The sequence below is a fragment of the Natrix helvetica genome, assembly GCF_964273705.1.
Source record: "Natrix helvetica genome assembly, chromosome: 2".
Lineage (NCBI taxonomy): Eukaryota > Metazoa > Chordata > Lepidosauria > Squamata > Natricidae > Natrix > Natrix helvetica.
In genome coordinates, this window is record NC_138552.1 from 34380212 (window position 1) to 34397668 (window position 17457).

A 17457-nucleotide genomic window follows, 5' to 3' on the forward strand; every position below is an offset into this window, starting at 1 on the left:
ATTTTAATCACAAAATCTTTTCTCTGAGCTACCAAAACATTATTTAGTAACAGAATTTTGCAACTTGTAGAATAAATATTATTCAGTAAATTATTTAATATTAGCAAGTAAAACAATTAGCAAGTAAAACAATATTAGCAAGTAAAACAAACTTGAACATTGGGCACTATCTAATAAAATGAAATTCAATGGTGAAAAGAGTAAGGTTCTACAGTTAGGCAACAAAAACGGAATGCACAGGTACAGTATAGGTGGTACCGTGCTCAATAGTAGTAACTGTGAGAGGGATCTTGGAGTCCTAGTGGACAACCATTTAAATATGAGCCAGCAGTGTGCAGCAGCTGCCAAAAAAGCCAACACAGTTCTAGGCTGCATCAACAGAGGGATAGAATCAAGATCACGTGAAGTGTTAATACCACTTTATAATGCCTTGATAAGGCCACACTTGGAATACTGCATTCAGTTTTGGTCGCCACGATGTAGAAAAGATGTGGAGACTCTAGAAAGAGTGCAGAGAAGAGCAACAAAGATGATTAGGGGACTGGAGGCTAAAACATATGAAGAATAGTTGCAGGAACTGGGTATGTCTAGTTTAATAGAAAGAAGGACTAGGGGAGACATGATAGCAGTGTTCCAATATCTCAGGGGTTGCCACAAAGAAGAGGGAGTCAAACTATTCTCTAAGGCACCTGAGGGTAGAACAAGAAGCAATGGGTGGAAACTAATCAAGGAGAGAAGCAACTTAGAACTGAGGAGAAATTTCCTGACAATTAGAACAATTAATCAGTGGAACAGCTTGCCTCCAGAAGTTGTGAATGCCCCAACACTGGAAGTCTTTAAGAAGATGTTGGATAGCCATCTGTCTGAAACGGTATAGGGTTTCCTGCCTAGGCAGGGGGTTGGACTAGAAGGCCTCCAAGGTCCCTTCCAACTCTACTACTGTATTGTATTGTATTGTATTGTATTGTATTGTATTGTATTGTATTAATTTTGTAGTTGACTTTCTTATAAATAAAATAGAATAAAACTAGACTTTATAGGCTAGAAACTTTGAAGTTACACATACTTTCTTAGCTTTATCTACTTTGCTACAATTTGCATTTTATTGTAGATTTCTCACTGGCAAAGGCAAAACAGTTGTAAAATATTCATATTTATTACAAATTAGTATTGCATATATGTACTTGGACAAATGAAATTTGGTCAATATAAACATTCAGAAACTGAATATCCTAGTCGAATTTTGTTTTCAGGGTATATTGTAATAATATAAACAATTATAATAGATAAAAAGATTCAGAGGTATTAATCTGTTTTCATTACTTTGGGAAAAGATGCATTTCATAATAAATATAACAAATAAATTCATCCATGTCAGGATAAAAAAGTGTGGATCAAACACTCCATGATCCTAACAGGCCTTCCGTAAGAAAACTAGCCAGCCTTATTAAATTGTTTTAATTTTAGAAAACAATTAAAAGTAGCATGGTTCCAATTACCTTTAATCGCTGATCATAAACATCCATCACAGATACTGCTGATGTATTAGTGATAGGTTACTCTTTTGTTGTTTATATTGCTCCTATCTGAGATTTAATTTTATGTTATTAGCCTAACAGAGTTCTCTGGGGCTGGGATGTATTATAAATACAAAGAAGAAAAGAAAGGAAGTACTTCTTTACATGTACAATATTAAGGTTAAATATGGGCATTGAGCTTAAAGCCTCATACATTCCAGCTAAGAACAAAGTCCACTGCTCACACACTAAAGAGCCAGGATGTTTTAAAACAGAAAGGATCCATCAGAATCAGCAGTATTAAACCAGCACACAGATTAGTTCTGGGAGCCTTTCAAGCTAATATTTAACTAATAAGTTACCATAAAGCAAAGCAGGAAGATAAAACCGAATGTCCCAGGGTAAAAAAGTCAACAGAATGTGGGTATTCATGTACTCATCCATTCCACATTTATTACCACAGAAACTTCTGTGTTCATAGTTCATTAGACCCACAGATAATCTTGCATATATGGCATGTAGCTGATGAAGCAGGTAGTGAAATAGAGGTAATGATCCATGTGCTATAAATTGCAACAAGTTTATTTATTTATTTTGCTGCAAAATAGAGCTACCCATCCAGAAATGGCAAAGATTTCCTTGCTAGTGCAAATGTGCATGTAAACTCAGATGGGTGTAAATCAGTGGTTCCCAACTTGGGGCCCACACCCCACAGGGGGGCAATTGGATTTTTAATGGGGAGAATTGGATTTTTAATGGGGGCAATTTGAACCATGTTTAAACCAAGTCAATGGCCTTTTAGGTTTCCTCCGCATGAGTAGAGTTCACTTTTTGAGTAAAGTAAAAATTATATGTCACCGGTGGGCGGGGGGCATCAGGATTTTAGAGACGCTTAGGTGGGGCATGGTTAAAAAAAGGTTGGGAACCACTGGTGTAAATGATCCTTTAGATCAGGGCTTGTGAAATTCATATCACGGCGGCATCACATAATGTATCAGGACAAAAGTCTCTGCGCATGCCCAAGATGGTGTCCTGTTGCGTTTGAGGAGAGCTTCGGGTAGATGATTGTCCTTCTTGGGGCTTGCAGGGGGTACCCTATCCCATCGTTGGTTCCAGGTCCAGCTATGAGAACTTCCTGGGACCTCGGGGATACTCTTGAGCTGCGATGTCCTGCCTTGTAGCCAGAACGTCGTGAGTGAAATGGGGCGGTTGGCGGTGAAAGGAGAATGGAGAGCGTCAGCAGCTGCCGGCATGGGTGTGGTCAGCGGCTGCGGTGGGACGCCCGGCCTGGGGTCTCTGCAGCCGGCGTGGGAGTGGTCGGTGGTAGCGGTAGCGGGACACCCGGCCTGGGATCTCTGCAGCTGCCGCTCCCCATGCCGTGGTGTTATCCCCTCCATCTTGCTTATGAACATGATAGATTGGATCAGCGGGGAGTGGCTGAGGCAGCTGGCATGGATAGTGACGCCAGTGGAAAATGGCTTTGGTAGTTGGCATGGGCGCAGTTGGAGTGGGGGGGGTCTTTCGTTGTGGCCCCCTCCGGTATCACCGCCGTTGCCTGGGCCACCGTACTGTGCCATTTGGCCATTTGGCCCCTCCTCCTGTGACACTATGGACTGGGTCAATGGAGTGCGGCCCTGGCGACGGATATGAGCGCAGCTGACGTGGACGGAGCTTGGCTGTTGGAGTCGTTGAAGTTGCGGCAGCCACCGCTGCCGCCACTGTCCTCACCACTGCCATCACTGGCCGCTTCACCACCTTGCAATCTATCATCTGCTGCGATTTTGACAGCTGGCCGTTACTCTTACATACTGTCCTTAACACCAACCATTTCTATGATGGACAAAAGCTTCCCGCTACCCCCTTGAACATTGTTGGCTGCCCCCCCCTGGACATGTCATCTCCTCGTTCCATCTCCCCATGATGTCATCCCGTTTGGTTGATGCCACACTCTCCTCTATGTTATACTGCAACAGAACTTTACTCCCTCCGGGAACTCCCCCTTTTCCGGGGATGGCCTTCTTGCCTATCAAGACGCTTCCTTAATGACGGATCTTGGGATCCCGAGAGGTGGCATGCGAAGAAGAGATTTCTTAGGGTTTTTTTACAGGGGTTTTAAAATCAAATTTTAAGGGGGGGGCAGGGGGGTTGATTCGGATGGCTCACACAGGCTTGGGGGGAGTCTGCTAGGGCACAGGCCAGAGCTAACTAATGGGTGCGGGTCGGGAGTGCTGGGAAGGGTCGGGATTCCGGGGGAGACATTAAGCCATTTCATTGGGGGGTTTACCATCTCTACTGTTTGTGGGAGAGGCAGATATGGTGGGGGGCGAGGGCCAAATTATGTTTGGGGGACGCGGGTTCACTGTTTAAGAGCGATCGCGCGTTCTGACCCTCATCGCCCTTCTCCCACCCCCGGGTGCTCGGGATTACAGGACCCTGGTCTCCGGCTGCTGTCGCTTAACACCAGGTCTGTGGTGCATAAGGATCTCCTCATTTACGACCTCATACAAGAGGGTAGAGCGGACCTGGCGTGCATACGGAGACCTGGTTGGGCCATGAGGGGGGTGTTCTCCTTAGTGAACTATGCCCATCAGGCTTCCAGGCGTTTCACCAGCCGAGAGCCCAGGGCAGGTACAGGGGGGTGGCGGTGGTTATTAGGGAAGTCTCAGACCTCAGAAGGTCACTGTGCCTCAGATAGGCGGGTGTGAGTCCCTTTTTGTGAAATAGGGCCTTGGAGTTCAGGTGGGCCTTTTTGTTACGTATCAGTCTCCCTGCTACGTTTCATCGGCCCTGCCGGAGCTGCTAGATGTGTTACCTGAATTGATGGTTGATTTCCCCAGCCTTATGATCCTGGGGGATTTCAATCTGCCTTCCATTGGCGAGACATCCGAGTCAGCTCGTGAGTTCATGGCTTCCATGATGGCTATGGACCTAACTCAGTTAATTCAAGACCCCACCCATAATAGGGAACACACACTCAACCTGATTTTTGTCTCTGGGCAGTGGATGAATGATCTAGATTTAGGGGATATTTCTATTCAACCCTTGTCATGGTCTGATCATTTCCTCATCAGGCTTGACTTCCATACTGCTACCCCTCGCCACAGTGAGGCTGAACTAACTAGATGGTTCCGCCCCAGGCATCTGATGGACCCTGAAAGTTTCCTGATGGAACTTGGGACTTTTCCTGAATCCCTTGCTCACAACTCGACCGAAGCCCTAGTGGAAGCCTGGGATAGGGCAGCCACTGGGGCCTTGGATCGCGTTGTGCCTTTGCGGCCTCTGACCTGGTGTCGATCCCGGGTGGCTCCCTGGTTTACCGAGGAGCTCCGGGAGATGAAACGCTGGAAAAGAAGCCTAGAGAGTGGTTGGAGAGCCAGCCGGTCTGAATCTGATCGAACACTAGTAAGAATTCATATTAAATCCTACTTAGTGGCGATAAAAGTGGCAAAACGGCAACATTTTTCCGCTCTTATCGCGTCTGCAGATAACTGCCCAGACGCCCTGTTTAGGGTGACCCGTTCCTTACTTAACCAAGGAACTGGGAAAGACCCCTTGCAGGGTAGGGCTGAAGAATTTGTTCAGTATCTGCAGGATAAAATCGCTCAGATCCGGACAGGCTTGGACTCTGACTGGGTAGATTCGGGCGAGTCAACGGGGATGAATCTTGTGGAGACAATCTGGGATGAGTTTGACCCTGTGACCCCCGAGGGCATGGACATGATTATGGGGAGACTCAGTGCTGCCACTTGTGTGCTGGACCCGTGTCCCTCTTGGTTAGTTTCGGCTTCCCGGGAGGTGACACAGGCTGGCTTCAGGCGATTACCAACGCTTCATTGAGAGAGGGGTTCTTTCCCACCGCCTTGAAGGAGGCAGTGGTGAGGCCCCTCCTTAAGAAGTCTTCCAAGGACCCAGCTTCTTTAGCCAACTATCGTCCGGTCTCCAACCTTCGCTTTGTGGCAAAGGTTGTTAAGAGTGTGGTAGCACGTCAGCTTCCCCAGTACCTGGATGAAGCTGTCTACCTGGATCCATTTCAGTCGGGTTTCAGGCCCGGGTACAGCACGGAGACGGCATTGGTCGCTGATCTCTGGTGGGCCCGGGACAGGGGCTGCTCCTTTGTCCTAGTCCTATTAGACTTCTCGGCAGCTTTTGATACCATTGACCATGGTATCCTACTGCGACGACTCGAGGGTTTGGGAGTGGGGGGGGCACCGTTTTACGGTGGTTCTCCTCCTACCTGTCGGATTGGTCGCAGTTTGTGTTGACTGGAGGGCAGGGATCAACCCCGAGGCGTGGCACTTGTGGGGTGCCCCAGGGGTCGGTTCTCTCACCCCTCCTGTTCAACATATATATGAAACCGCTGGGCGAGATCATCCGTGGTTTTGGGGTACGGTATCATCAATATGCTGGTGATACCCAACTTTTCATCTCTACCCCAAACCACCAAAACAATGCCCTCGAGGTGATGTCCCGATGCCTGGAGGCTGTGCAGATCTGGATGGGGAGGAACATGCTCAAGCTCAATCCTTTCAAGACTGAGTGGCTGTGGTTTCCGTCATCCCGATTTGTGCATCTTGTTCCATCTTTGATGATAGGGGGAGAAATTTTAGCCCCCTCAGAGAGGGCCCGCAATCTGGGAGTCCTCCTGGACACATGGCTTAGTTTAGAAGAAACCTGACGGCCGTGACCAAGGGGGCCTTTTACCAGGTTTGCCTGGTACGTCAGTTGTGCCCCTTCCTGGATCGGGATGCTCTATGCACAGTCACTCATGCCCTCATCCTTTCTTGCCTGGCCTACTGCAATGCTCTCTACATGGGGCTGCCCTTGAAGAGCACCCGGAGGCTTCAGCTAGTCCAGAATGTGGCTGCGCGGGTTATCATGGGGGTACCTAGGTGCTCCCATGTCACACCCCTTTTAGGCAGCCTGCACTGGTTGCCGGTTGTTTTCCGGGTGCGATTCAAGGTACTAATTGTGACCTTTAAAGCGCTCCATGGCTTAGGCCCAGGGTACCTGCAAGACCACCTACTGCCACCAGTAGCCTTCCACCGTCCAGTGTGATCCCACAGAGTTGGCCTCTTCAGGGTGCCGTCGGCCAGACAGTGTCGGCTAGCGACCCCCAGGGGGAGAGCCTTCTCTGTGGGAGTGCCTTCCCTCTGGAATGAGCTGCCCCCGGAGCTTTGCATAATCCCCAACCTCTGATCCTTCCGACGCGCCCTAAAAAGTTGGCTTTTCCAGCAAGCCGGCCTGGCCTGTTAATTTTATCTAATTTTTAAAATGTTAGTGTTATATTAATTTGGTTTGTTCTTGGATTGTTTCCAATTTTCTTTTAAGTTTTGTAATATGTGTTTTTTAATGCTGTACACCGCCCTGAGTCCTTTGGGAGAAGGGCGGCATATAAATCCAATCAAACAAACAAACAAACAGACAGACTTTCCCCCCTTTGCTAAACTGGGCATGGGCATGGCCAGCGCATGATGCATCCGGCCCGCGGGTCGTGAGTTTGACAGCCCTACTTTAGATGTACTAGTGCCAACATTTTCAGTGTTTTACGAGGTGAAAATAACACTTTAAATTAGTCATGAAAACAGGATGTGACACAGTAAAATTAACATAAATTATGTGATCTGAGAACAGATTCAGAATACAACTAATTTTACATCAGTTGATTTTCCAGATCTTTTCAAAGGCAGCAGTGAAAAGTAAGGCACACAGCTGTAATCTAATCAGAATGTAATGTGTAAGTGAATGTGACAAGATCTGCCTCTTTCAGGAATGGATGCAACTAGTTTCAAAAGCTCAAAAGCATCCCTATCTCCTATCATTAGCTAGTTATCCAGGACTGAAGATAAGAGAAAAAGAACAAAACAAGAGTAGGAAAAAAAAATAGCAGGAGAGCACATTCTGGGCCAAAGTCATTCAAGTGTACAGGAACTGAGATAGTAATGAGTCGGACAAAGCCAGGACTAAGAGGAAAAAGCAGTAAGAGCAAAGAGATAAAGGAGCAAAGTAATCAAAAGAAAGCAAAAAGGGCGTGTGAGAGAGGAAGCAGCACAACTGTAAGAAGCAGGAGGCAAAAAAAGAGAAAATAAAATAGTAGATAAAGATTTCTGCTAAAAGAAGCCTACACTGTGTTGAAAGAAAAATCCCTCTGGTTCAGTTCCAAGCTGGGAGAAAGACACTTGAAACATGGAAGCTGATTGGAAAGCTGGTTTATGAAGCAGAACCACATGATTGTGGGTTCTGGGCAGCTGACAAAATGGTGTTGAGAGAGAGTGGTTTTTATACTTTCTTTGGGCTTCATATTTGAGCTTCCTGTTCCTGTGCAAGAATGTGTCCTTTAATATTCTATTGGCTGTTGTGAAATTCATATGGGGACATGTAGGGGCTATGTAGGGGTCATATATAGGCGAAAGAGGAAATGCAAATCCTCGGTATAAGTATAAGTATAATCTTTATTGTCATTGTACTTAAATACAACGAAATTGGTTTTAACCTCACTGGTGCAAAATTATAGCAGAAACGAAAAAAGAAAGAAAAAGAAAAAAAAACCTAGCGTGTGCATGGAGTGATTGTGGTTGTATTGAAAAGTCTGACAGCCCAAGGATAGAAACTATCTTTACACCTATTTGTTCGGCTGGCTATACTTTGATGTCTTCTGCCCGATGGTAGAAGTGCAAAGAGACACTGACCAAGGTGTGAATCATCTCTGAGTATCTTTCTTACTCTGCTAAAGCAGTGAGATCTGGCGATGCCATCCAGTGGTGTCAGAGGGCAACCAATAGTTTCTTGTGCTGAATGGATCACTCTCTGTAGTACCTTCCTGTCCGCAGCTGTTAAATCAGCATACCATACTGTAATGCAATATGTGAGGCCACTTTCTATGGTGGACCGATAGACAAAGGTCATCAGCCGTTGTTCCACCTGATTTTTTCGCAGGACTCTAAGGAAATGAAGTCTCTATTGGGCCGTTCCAATCACCAGAGACGTGTTGTTTTTCCAGGTGAGATCTTGACTCTTCCAGATACATTTATACCTTTCGTTTGTATTTCTGTTTAGCTGCCTTAATGCCTCTTCTCAAGTTTGCCCTGGCTTCATTGTATTTGTCTTCGTTTCCTGCCTTGAAGGTGGAGTTTCGCGCTCTCAGAAGGGATTTGACCTCTGCTGACATCCAGGGTTTACGATTACTGTAAACTCTGATGCGCTTATTCACTGTTACATTGTCTGTGCATGTTTTAATGTATGAGAGTACGGTGTCAGTGAATTCTTGCAGCTCCAAATGTTCAAATATACTCCACTCGGTAGTCTCAAAGCAGTCCTGCAACTGGCAGAGTGCTCCCTCCGGCCAGATTTTGACAGTTTTCAAGACTGGCCGTATCCTTTTCCTAAGGGGGGATATACTTTGGGCACAGTAGCAGAGAGATGTGGTCAGACGTACCCAGATGGGAGAGTTAGCTCCACTGATGCATCCGATACAAGTGGATGAAACCAGGTCTCTGTGATGATCATCACACAGCAGTCGTGAATGAGCTTATTCGCTGCCATCCCTAGCTCTTAGTAGTTCATCAGTTTTGTGGACAAAGGATCTAGAATTGGTTAGAAAAATGCTTGGTAATGGTGTCTGTGAGGTGCTTTTCTGCGCTAATTTTGTGAACCTCTGGCTTATTGTTTATCTGAGTTCCCAGATGGAAGTTTGGACAGCTCTGTGGGTGGTGCAATGAAGGGGCATGAACTGCTCTGGGCTGCTTCTAAGCCTTTGTATCAAAATATCCAGTCTTCAATGGATTACCAAATCTGCATATCTGAAAGGTGGCCTCCTCAGTTTCTGCTTGGGGGCAGGGAGACTGAGTCTACTTTCTCTGTCTAAAAACATGTTTCTCCATTTCTCATTTAGGGAAATATAATATTTGGCATTTTTTAATATTTCCCAAAATATTTCATTCTTTCGGGGGGGAGGGGGGGCGCTTTCCGCAACCGATTGCAGTGACTGTACAATGTTTCTTGTTCATATATTTAGATGCTGCCAGTAATATCAATAACATGTGAATGAGGATTTATTTTACTTTCATTAATAACCTTTTTGTATGGCATATTAACCACCACCCCATAACAAAAAGCTTAATCTAATAACATTATCACTCAATTAAATATAGTTTGACACTTTTTGTAGAACAGTAAAAATTTAACTTGTTCTCTCATTTGGAGGTTAAGAGCCTGTAGTATAGATTGTTTTTAACCTTCACTTGTTTTTCCATTCTATATTTTTATATTCTTGTTCTATCACTGTTATTTATGCATTTTTATTTGAATATTGGAGAAGGGTGGGACATACATTTAGTAAAGAGTGATAATAAATAATGCTTTGAACAACTCATATTGCTATAGTCAGGTTTGTTTTGAGTGTTGGGGAAGAATGATTAATTTGATTCAAAAATCGGTTTCAGAGCAAGTTGTGGGTGTGGCAGAATTTATAATTGCTTAACACATAGATCTATAATGCTTCCTGGGTGATCTTTCTTAAACTTTTTGGTGAGCATGATTGGTTGTGGTTTTCCATTGCATTGACAAAGAAGGGAGGTATTCCAGCTTCAAAGATTGCATAGTTGGGAGAATATCATATCCAAGATTTCCTGCAATTGCCTGCCAAACCTCTTTCTTTGGCTCTTCTTGTTAGACCTCCTATAGATGCTCTTTGTTTCTGGTTTTACATTTTCTCAGATTCAAATGAATTCTAAGATCTACATCTCGATTAGGATGAGAGATCTAGCTTCTTCAGGCCAAATAATTGAATAAGTTTGGGATGGCATAATTTTGATAAATTTTTATTTCTGTTTTTCTTGTTTAATAGAAATAAATGTAGGAAGTAGGTTGAAGTGAGATGGGAAACACTAAGCAATTACATTCAATTTGCTAACACCAAACCGTTTATTTTCTTTCTCTTCTATAGAATGGAACAGGGGTAGGATCCTACCGGTTTAACAACCGGTTCGCTGCGTGCAAGTGCATAGTTTAGAGAATATTTACCTCTGGATTACTACTTGGGAAGGAAAACAGCTGAAGTGCAGCAATCCAATCTGCTGCGCGACTCAGCTGAGAAAATAAAGGTTCGTAAAACGCAGGGGCAGGTGGGCGGGCCCACTTGTTAGTGGGAGGGATCCGGTTCAATCCCACCTGATCTTCGGAGCTACCGGTTCACATGAACCGGTCGAAACCGGTAGAATCCCACCCCTGCAATAAAGGCAGAGAGATATAGGAGGAATGTGAGAGTTGAGAATTTTGTTAAGTGGGACTAAACTGACAGGATGCCGTTCCCTCACTCATATGCATCCTTTTGTGAGCTCAAGTGTGTATCTTTAATTGGTAATAATTTAAAATAACCTTCATACAAATAATATCTCTTTCTGCTATTCATTTGTTCAAAGCATTCTTAGAATGTGGTAGATCTAACAATGAATAACATTTCAGGAAATGAACGCCAAAGGTCTAACAGCTCTTCCTCAATTGAGACATCAATTGAGTTTGGTAAACAAAAGATATAAAAACGCCTCTGCATGATATCATTGCAGACTGCTCTGGACATAAGAAGAAAAGATCTTACTGTGTTTGCAGCTGTTTTCTTTTCTTTTTTAATAGTTTCATTTTAGCTCTCTGTGTGGCCCTTAACTTCATCTGTTTATTTAAATTGAGCCAAAAGACACTTTTCTAGAAATGATTTATTAGTTGACAAAACAAGGGAGGCTGAAGTACAAAGAATTTTAGGAGTCTGGTGATACTGTGCTTTCAGACTTGTGTTTTTGTTCAAAGGAAATAAGAAGCATATTCTTTAAAAAGCTTGAAAAGGAGGAAAGTCTGCTCTTACAATTGACTCCAGATTCTCTATATCCCAGATCGTCTTCAGAAGAAGCAGCCTTGTCCTTATGATGATGTATTCTACTTCAGCTTCCGTAGGCCATAATCGGTCTTCAGTGAATCTGGAAAATACCTGCTTAGGATAGTCTGCTTTATTAGATTCGCCTATATCAGTGATGGCACGCTGGCCAGCTGAGTTCACCTTTTTAAAAGCTATTTTTCGCCTTCCCCAGGCTCCAGAGGCTTTATAGGAGCCTGGGGAGGGCGAAAAGAGGCCCCCCCCCCGGAGGCTTCAGGGACCATCCGGAGGCTTCCCTGATGCCTTCGGAGCGCTTAAAACCACCCTCCGAGCAAACAGGAAGTGACTTCCGGGTTGCTCGGAGGGTCGTTTTAAGCGTTCAGGGACTGTCCGGAGGCTTCCCTGATGCCTTCAGAGCGCTTAAAACGACCCTCCAAGCAACCCGGAAGTCACTTCTGGTTTGCTCGGAGGGTGGTTTTAAGCGTTCCGAAGGCTTCAGGGAAGCCTCTGGATGGTCCCTTTTTGCCCTCCCCAGGGTCCTATAAAGCCTCTGGAACCTGGGGAGGGCGAAAAAAGAATGTAAAAATGGGGGGGCGCGTTGTGTGCGCATGCGCACTGGGGATCACGCATTGCATTATGGGTGCACCCCGCCCGCACACGACCACCCCCCCCGCGCTCCACCCACTTGTGGCACGCGAGCCAAAAAAGGTTTGCCATCGCTGGCCTATATGATGAGGTTGGCCACATAACAATTGATGCTGTGTTAGAATTATTCCTAACAATAACAATAGCCCTTATCAACAGCACTTATAGTAGACTTATATACCACCCCATAATGCTTTATAACTCTCTCTGAGCCATTTACAAATGTCAGTGTATTGCCCCCAATAATCTGGATCCTTATTTTACCAACCTCACAGGAATGGAACGCTGAGTCAACCTTGAGTCTGTCAGGATTGAACTCCTGGCTGTGGACAGAGTTTGCCTCCTATACTGCATTCTAACCATTGTGTCACCATGGCTCCTAATTTATCCTAATGCCACCATAATACCTATCAGCCTTTATTTCTAAGCATGTTGTGAGTACATTATATCCCAGTGCATAAGTATTAGAGGAGTTAGGAGCAGTCAAGACACTTCAGAAAGGAAAGAGTAGCCTTTCAGGAGTGTGCAAAAACATGTCAATTTGAACTGTTTCAAATTTAAAAAGCATTATCCTGAGCTTGAAGCTCTTGTTTTGCATTTGACACACGTGCTTTGCATTCAAAACAGTGTGTTTTGATAAATTTGGAGGCTTTTTGAGATTAATACTGAGAGTTCTGAACTCAAAATACAGCCTTAAAAAAAAACCTCAGAAGATTTACAGAATTATTGTGTTAGTCTGCTTTGAATGCAAAACAACTGTTTGAGCTTGAAATGGGACATTTACATTGTTAACTATATATGATTCCATTCTTGTTGAGCATCTTTCACAGATTGTATTGTAATTTATCATTGAATGTTAATAAAATTGATGATTGAAAGTACATTATTTCCCCAACCCCATTTTTTTAAAAACTAAATGCAAACCTTATTTTCAGAGTGCTCTAATACTGATATAGAATAATAAATTTAATCACAGGTATTTTTATTTAAAAAAAAAATAGAAAAAATGTTCAGAGCAGTCTATTTTTTAAAAGATGAAAAGCTACAATAAAATATAAAGAGAAGGATGTAGAAAATAAGACGTCCTGATGTGGTGAGTGTAAAGCCCTACCATGAATTAGGGACAAATTGAAAACAGACACAATAATTAGCTATCATCACAGCATATGGCAAACAGAGTTTTGCATGCTTTAGTTCTAAAATTGGGTTTATTGCAATTCAACCTACCATTCTCTACTCAATTACCTGTCCTTATTAAACTCAGTTAGATTTATTTCTGAGGAAATGCATTTATAAGAGGATTTTCTAAGAGAACCCACTGAAATCCCATCATTGGATTCAATTCAATATTCTCAATATTTATTAATATAGAGATTTATTTGTAGCATGCTCGTGTATATTAATGCAAAAGTAGTTATTACTGGTACATTTTAATATTTTGCTGTTTATTCCAAGAGGAAATCTAAGGCATGTCTACAAAAGTTACACTTGGTCTCATTTCCAAATAATTTCCATGTGTACGTTGGAATTGATACTATTCACATTATACCATAGACTAAAGAAACACGTCATTTCTTTTTAATATGAATTGTGCACTGGGATACTGTTGCCCCGAAAACAAAATGGGGTCTTATTTTCTTTTGACCACCAAAATAAGTGCTTGGCATTATTTTTGGGGCAGTCTTATTATTTTTGAGGTACAGGAGACGGAGAGCGTGGTCACCTCATGGCTGCTGCTTTGTTGCAATATTTTCGGGGAGGGCTTATTTTAGCGCATGCGCTCAAAAGCCCAATTGGGCTTATTATCAGGGGAGCTCTTATTTTTGGGAAACAGGGTATAAACCAATATTAATTCTTTCAGTGGAACCATGAATCAATTATTGTTTCATTTTGTCAATTCTTGAAAAATTCTAACTGGATTGATTACACACATGATCATGTTGTAGTGACATCTGATAAAATCTGATTCTGTTACATATACAGCCAGTTGCAACAGGACTTTTCCAGATCTGCTTGCAGGGAAAGGTGGTTTGAAGGAGCATCTTAAAATAATAACAAAATCAAAATAGATTTTGAATGAATGTCCTAGACCTAGAGCATTGTTTCTTAAACTTTCAAGAACATCAAACAATATCTATTTTTATGAAGAATGTAATGACTTTCTATAAAAAAGACCAATATTGAAACAGGCAAACTTTAATAATGCTCTTTATTTTCTTTTATATTTATATATCAATTAAAAATCTTAATGAGAGATACGAGTGTATTACATATCTGATAGTATATTTCATTAAAAACTAAAATGAGATTTGTTTTTAATGAAGGCTTTAGAGATAGAAAATATTACTTCTTTAATCTTGACTGCACTTTTTCATTTTAATGCTTGTTTTGTTCCATTTAAAAGTCCATTTAAAATGGTGCATTTTTCATTTGCGGCAATGTGATCTCTAAGGAGAATGATGAGAATATTGAGTAGTAAAATTAGATATATCTAAACCCGAGAAGAACTTATTTGGCTCTTAGGATCGTCGTGCTGAGGATCTTTAGATTGTTTGGGGAGCACCAATGTCCCTGCAAAGGATAGTTCAAGGAACAAGATTCTAGAGCTCTCATGAACTTTGAGTTTAAGTGCACAGTTACTTCTTTACTTAAAAATGGTGCCTTAGTATGTCCCATTATTTTCTTACAGCTTATCTTTTTATATACAGTAACATGATTTTACATACTGACCACTGTCTTCTGAGACTATTATGCTGATGCAGAGTTGGGCTTGGAGAGTGGCATGTTTATCCAAGAAGATGGATGTAGTTCTTACTACCAATATCCACTCAGGTCCTTTGACATTCGTAAAACAAATTAAGTCTATGACACGGTTGTCAAACTTACTGCGTCACGTTACCGTCACGTGATGTTTTGCGATGTTTTTCCCATTCACGGGGCTGGGGTGTGGCCTGCACGGAATGCATCCAGCTCGCAGGCTGCCAGTTTGACACCCCAGGTCTATGAGAACTGCAGCATACTTAAGGGTTTAAATTTGTAAATTTCAAAAAATAAACTATGGAGGGCTATTGAGTTTTATTTATTTATTTATTTTGCAGCATTGGCAATTACTGTTCATATCATGAACAATGATTCACATTTTTATTGCTTTTCCTTTCAAGTGATCTCCACACCCTTGTAAAATAAATATGAACTTTGCTTCTGTCTGATGATCCGTGAATCTAACTAGCTGTACTGTATTGTGATTTATATTTTAATTTGCCCTATTGCTTATGCTTCTTTCCCCGTACTTTCTTAAAACTAATTTCAATAACTACCAAGTGTTTTTGTTCTAACAAAATAATACTGTCTGCTTTTGAACATGGTAATTATTTTGCTTCCTGACTGTTAAATTCTTCACCTCCTTTATGGCATGGGTGAAGTTAAAAGGGACAGTTACTATATTTCCTTCCTTCCCAATTATTATAGAAATTTGACCTGCTGAGAGGATTTGCTGCTTTGGCAACTTATAAGTTATCTCCCAGCTTTTATTATTTACAGAGGGTGTGTTTGCACCACATGCCTGTCGATCTGCCTGACAGCAGTGCTGCTTGTTTCCCCCTCTACGCCAGAAGTCAAGTTGTGAACTGTACTAATTCTTTGCTGACTGTCAGAGAATAGCCAGAAGTTGTGGTCTTTTATTTCCATTTTAAATCCAGAAAATTAAATAATGATCAACTCCCTACAAACGGTTTTCTTTTAAGCAAGGGATTTTAAAATAATTTGTGTCCACACAAGAACGTCCTCTTTGGATCCACCTGTATGCACGCTGGAAGAGACTTCTCCAACCCAATGTTTTCTGGATTTAATGCAAATGAAACTTCTAGAATTTTCAGCTAGCATGGCCATGTTTGGATAGTTTATAATGGCTTGCAGAAACTTAATGTATCCATGTCTTAAACCTTGGCACATGAATTTTATATGGAAATTCTTCCATCCACTTTGTGATAAATTTTAAGCTACATTCTAGCTTTATATGTATTCTTATATTTCCTCCAACCATTTCATAGATGTTTTCACATGACTTCACTTTTAAGGAAGCTTCTCTGTGCCAGTCCTGATTCACTAGCCAAGTTGTATCTTCTGCTTCCAGATTGTTCTCTGGCCTTCTCAAGGATGCCTACTCTCCATTCATGAATTAATACATAAATGTTTAATAAAAATATGAAACAGCAAAAAGCTATGAGGAACCCTTAACTTAAAAATAAATTTATTGAAACATTATAATTTTCCCTCAGCAATATTAATTAAATTTTTCCTAACAGATTTTCCATATTCTGGGTGTATTGTCTTATGTGCGTATACATGGGGCAATATTCCGAAATTTCATTCCTATTTAGTTTTTTTTTCTCTTGATCTTTTGTGTATTCAATAAAAAGTAGTTTAACAATGTACATTGGTACTCTATCAAATGAACAGCCCCAAATAAGGTAAGGTTCAGTGGTCCTTCTCTGGGAAGTGACCCTTTTAGAAATAAGATAGGTGCCAACCAGAGAAGCAGTTATCAATTCCATAGCTTATGAGTAGTTGATTCTTCATTTTCCTGGAGTTAGAAAGCCTTTTAAAATTACTTAGGCCATTTACATTTCATTTTACTTGGCGGATTTCCTTTAGAAAAGAATCGTGAAAGTTGTTCATTTTACGTAATAAACTCTGTTATAATTCATAATTGACACTGGGCCTATTTCTCCAAACCTATGCTCACAATTTGGGACCCGGTGGCTCAGTGGCTACAACACTGAGCATGTCGATCAGAAAGGTTGGCAGTTCGGTGGTTTGAATTCCTAGCACCGCGTAACAGAGTGACCTCCCGTTACTTGTCCCAGCTTCTACCAACCTAGCAGTTCGAAAGCACGTAAAAATGCAAGTAGGAAAATAGGGATCGCTTTGGTGGGAAGGTAACAGCGTTCTGTGCACCTTCGACGTTTAGTCATGCTGGCCACATGACCACAGAGATGTCTTTGGACAGCGCTGGCTCTTCAGCTTTGAAATGGAAATGAGCACCGCTCCCTAGAGTCGGGAACAACTAGCACATATGTGCAAGGGGAACCTTTACCATTATGCTCGCAAATGGTACTAGGCGTGCACTTTTTAGGTGGAAATTTGAACTGATAGATGTACTCTGAATATCTGTGAAACTTAAAAGCAGGCCACTGCAAAGTTTTATAGTGTGTAGTAATACTGTAATGCATTGGTCACAAGAAATTAATAACCCTGCGGTGGGTAAAGATTACAGAAGATTCCTGCCGATTGTATTTGACAAGCTGATGTAAAAACTATTAGATGCTTGTTTAGATCTTAGCTTAGAAAAACAAACATGGGTTTTCTCAGAAATGAAGGGTTTATTTCAATTCTTCTAACAAGCCCTCCTCCCACACCTTCTTTCTTTCTTTT

General features: G+C 42.1%; 1 protein-coding gene across 2 annotated transcripts in view; it reads left to right on the top strand.

Moving 5' to 3' along the window:
• LHFPL2 (LHFPL tetraspan subfamily member 2) overlaps positions 1 to 17457 on the top strand; it is a 117735-nt gene that overhangs the window by 84301 nt on the left and 15977 nt on the right. The window contains exon 1 of one of the 2 annotated variants that reach the window (XM_081940402.1): positions 8494 to 8514. The exons of the other annotated variant lie outside the window; for it this stretch is intronic. The gene's annotated coding sequence lies outside the window, so the exon portion shown is untranslated. Of the gene's footprint in view, positions 1 to 8493; positions 8515 to 17457 lie in introns of those variants that run through there. 2 annotated transcript variants of the gene reach the window in all.